Below are 4,332 nucleotides of genomic sequence, written 5' to 3' on the forward strand. Positions count from 1 at the left end.
TAGATCTGCCAACCCTCTGAGGGCTTCTGTAAGCAAGATTCTCCATGCCTGGGCATGTTTCAGGAAGAGGGTCCAAAGTTTTGTCTGATCTCAGGGTCAGGGGGGCTGGTCAATGACCCCCTAAATATTGTCATTGCCTTGGTTATCCAGTTTAGTTCCTTCTTTTACAGATGAGGAAACTGAGGCTTAGAGAGGTGAGGTTATTTGCCCAAAGACACACAGCAAATACTAGCCAAGTTCAGCATGTCCCCTCCCCGCAGCATACTTGTGCAGCTGATGGCAATACGATGACTTGCTAAGTAAAGATTGATTGGAGATGTTGATATACTCGAGCAGGTGGAAAGACGTGGAGGGGAGGAAATACCAGGGCAGAAAAGTAAAATAAAGTTGGGCGTAAGTCAGGGTATAAAAAATGGAACCGAAAGAGCCTCCCCAATCGTCAACCATCAGATACAAACAGGGCTCCAGGCTTTCTAGAGGGTGAAGCAAAGAATCACCACATCTCTAGGAGAGAAACCTCCAGCTGCCCAAGAAGATGAAACTTTCACTTCTGGCAAAGTTATGAAGAGTTTCTTCATGGGCCTCCCACAAAGGAGGCTGGGTGAGGAGGTGATGATGTCCCAACCCCTCCCTGACAGATCCATATGAGCACTGAAGGAACCTCTCCCAGGCCTCCCAGGCACACCCACAGAAGGCAGCACCCTTGCCCATCACACGGGCCACTCTACTGCCCACACATGGCTGTGGTGAGAATTGCAGGAGTGAGCTGGCATGAATCCCCACCCCCAGCCCCACAGGGAGCCTGGCCCAGAATGAGCAGGTGCTCTATATAAATGTGAGTTTTCTTTCTCAATAAGAAAGGAAGAGGACAGGTGCTGTGTATTGAATGTCCCCCAAACTCATAGAAACTTGATCACCACTGTGACAGTGTTAAGAGGGTGGGAAATCCTATTATGGTAACTGAAAGGTGAGGCCTTTGGGAGGTGATTAGATCGTGAGGACTGTGCCCTGGTGAATGGATTGATCCACTCATGGAGTAATGGGTATGGTCCTGATGGCTTTAAAAGGACAGCAAGTGAAGAGTTAGCTCTCTCTCTCTTGCTCAGCCATTTCACCATGTGACACCCTGAGTTGCTATGAAGTCACCACCCACCAACAAGGCCCTCACCAGATGTGTTCCCTGGACTTTGGACTTCCCAGCCTCTGAAATTGTAAGCAATATATATTGTTTCTTTACAAATTACCCAGTGTCAGGTATTTCTGTTATAAGCAACAGCAATGGACTAATATAATAGGTCATGGTCAAACACAGTGGAGATGGAGGGTATTGGCAGTGGGTATCGGGACCACAGCATTCCCAGTGTACCACCCAATGAGACCATAATCCTGGCAACTCAGCACAGACTCAGGCCTGATTCTGGGATTTCATTTCCAACGTATTGAGCAAATTCTTTTAGAGTTGCAAAATAAACAAACAGGAAAGCAGATGGGAAGACTAGTACCTCCCTCCCCCCACCATGAACAGCAGGTGCTAACGCCAATGCCAGAGTTGTGGGGAGAATTAGCTGCAGGAGGCCATGCAAGAAGTCCCAGACGATTTCTAGCAGATAAACTGAAGGAAAAGGGAAATGCAGTCTCTGATGAAGCCAGAGAGGTATCAGAAGCAGGGGATGAGGGGCAAGAAAGGGGTAATTCCCACCCCATGTTGGCAAAACCAACTCAGAACTGGCCTGCCCACAGCAATCACAGCCCAGAACGTGGAGCCTTTGTGGCTGCTGCAGCCTTAGTGGTGAGCAAATCAAGCCTTTCATTTCCCAAATAAGGAAATGAAGGCTCAGAGAGGGGAAGCCCTCGCCACAGCACACACTGGGAAGTGGCAAAGCCAGGGCAAAAACCCAGGCTTTAAAAATAAACCAGAACCATATATCTATGGCCAACTGATTTTTGACAAGGGTGCCAAGACCATTCAATGCAGAAAGAATAGTCTCTTGACCAAATGGTGCTGGGACAACAGGATATCCACATGCAAAAGAATGAAGCTGGACCCCTACCTCACACCATATACAAAAATTAACTCAAAATGAATCAATAACCTAATTATAAAAGCTAAAATCATAAAACTCATGTACATTTTCAGAATTTTGGATTTGGCAATGAATACTTAGATATGACACCAAAAGCATGAGCAACAAAAGAACTAAATAGATAAATTGGACTTCATCAAAATTAGAAACTTTCGTACACCAAAGGACATTATCAAGAAAGTGAAAAGACAACCTACAGAATAGGAGAAAATATTTGCAAATCATATATCTGATGAGGGTTTAATACCCAGACTATATCTTATAACTCAACAACAAAAAGACAAACAGCCCAACTTAAAAATGGGCAAAGAACTTGAATAGACATCTTTCCAAAGAAGGTACACAGATGACCAACAAGCACATAAAAAGATACTCAACATCACTAACCATCAGGCAAATGTAAATCAAAACCATACTGAGGTGTCATCTCACATCTACTAGGGGGGCTATAATTAAAAAAAACTGAAACAAAACATAAAATAACAAGTGTTGGTGAGGATGTGGAGAAATTGGAGCCCTTGTTGTACATTGCTGGTGGGAATGCAAATGGTACAGTTGCTGTGGAAAATGGTATGGCGGTTCCTCAAAAATTTAAACATGGAATCACTGTATGACCCAGCAATTCTACTCCAACATATATACCCAAAAGAATTAAAAATAGATGTTCAAACAACTAAATGCATATGCATGCTCATTGTTCATAAGAACATTATTCATAATAGCCAAAAGGTGCACACCAAATGTCCATCAATAGATGAGTGGATAAACAAACTGTAGAATATTACTCAGCCATAAGCAGGAATGAAGCACTGACACACGCCACAACGTGGGTGGACCTCCACACATTATTTTAAGTGAAAGAAGCCGGACACAAACAGTCACGTATTACCTGATTCCACTCCCATGACATATTCAGAGTAAGTAAATTCATAGAGACGGAAAATGCATTGGTGGTTGCCAGAGGCTGGAGGCTGCAGATGGAAGGGGGCTGAGATGAGGAGAAATTGCTAATGGGTACGGGCTTTACTTTGCAGTGATAGAAATGTTTTGGAACCAGAGAGAGTTGGTGGTTATACAATATTGTGATTGTACTAAGTGCCACTGAATTTTTCACTTTAAAATGGTTAATTTGGGCTGGCTGGTTAGCTCAGTTGGTTAGAGCATGGTGTTGATAACACCAAGGTCAAGGGTTCAGATCCCTGTACTGGCCAGCCACCAAAAAATAAACAAATAAATAAAATGGTTAATTTTATATTGTGTGAATTTTACCTCAATAAACTATTTAAAAAGTAAACCAGAAAATCTCTTACAAACCATAAGATACCCTTCCCTAGGCTGGATGGGCCCCCCACCCCTACTCAGGCCCCTGAGCTGTTTTCTCCAGGCACCCCATGGAGAGCTCACACCAGCCTTTTCCCCAAGCTGAGCAGCAAAAGGAGATGTCCAAACCGGCCCTCTTGGGCTTTGCTCATGATGCATGGCCCGTCTCAGGGATGATAAACAAAGTCACGCCCCAACAGGAAAGGGTCTTGGTCTGAAATGGCATCACTTCTGGCTTCAGATGTAAATCCTTCAGTTTCAGGCTTCCTGTTTCATGTCAAAAAGGCAAGTGCCAACCTCACTAGAGAATTCCTTCCCTGTAGACACTTCACCCAGGGCTGCCCCATAGACACTGCTTCTCTTCGGGGCCAACTTACAGACCATTTCCCAAAAGCTGCCTCATTTGAGCCCACATGCAAGCCCGAGGCAGGGGTGCCATTGGCATGATGAAGCTGAGGCTCAGAGAGACCAGCAGCTCTCCCGGGGCCACGCAGCAGCTCTGGCAGGGCTGGGCCTTGAGCCCAGTCTTCTGATCCTGCCTCCTGGTGTACTGTCCCGCAGCTCCAACAGGAACGGCCTTGATGCCAAGACAAAAATGACCTGGACACTTCCCTCCCTTACGCTTGCGAGCCTGCCTTACCCTTTCCTTTCACTGCCCCTGGGGTTCCACGCCCTGACCACCCCCATCACGTCCCTAGTCCTAGGACTTCAGGGCAGGAGCCGCAGCCCCCTGAGAGCAACAGATTCTCTACTTCTTCTTCCACGGAGGCAGAACAGCAGGGGCAGACCCCACTTCTGCAATAGTCAGATGCAGCTGGAATCCTGGATCCACCCCTACTACCCAAGTGGACTTGAGCAAGTTACTTAACCCCAAAGGCCTCAGTGTCCTCATCTGTAAAATGGGTCAATGCATAGGATTGTTGTTGTT

The 4,332-nt window shown here is 45.9% G+C and overlaps 1 non-coding gene across 1 annotated transcript; it reads left to right on the plus strand.

Annotated features, from left to right (window-relative positions):
* Positions 1–3,220: 3,220 nt before the first annotated feature.
* TRNAI-GAU (transfer RNA isoleucine (anticodon GAU)) lies at positions 3,221–3,295 on the plus strand. Its single transcript has one exon. It is a non-coding gene; the product is annotated as a tRNA-Ile (tRNA).
* The last annotated feature ends 1,037 nt before the right edge of the window (positions 3,296–4,332 follow it).

This window comes from Cynocephalus volans, chromosome 3, assembly GCF_027409185.1.
Source record: "Cynocephalus volans isolate mCynVol1 chromosome 3, mCynVol1.pri, whole genome shotgun sequence".
Lineage (NCBI taxonomy): Eukaryota > Metazoa > Chordata > Mammalia > Dermoptera > Cynocephalidae > Cynocephalus > Cynocephalus volans.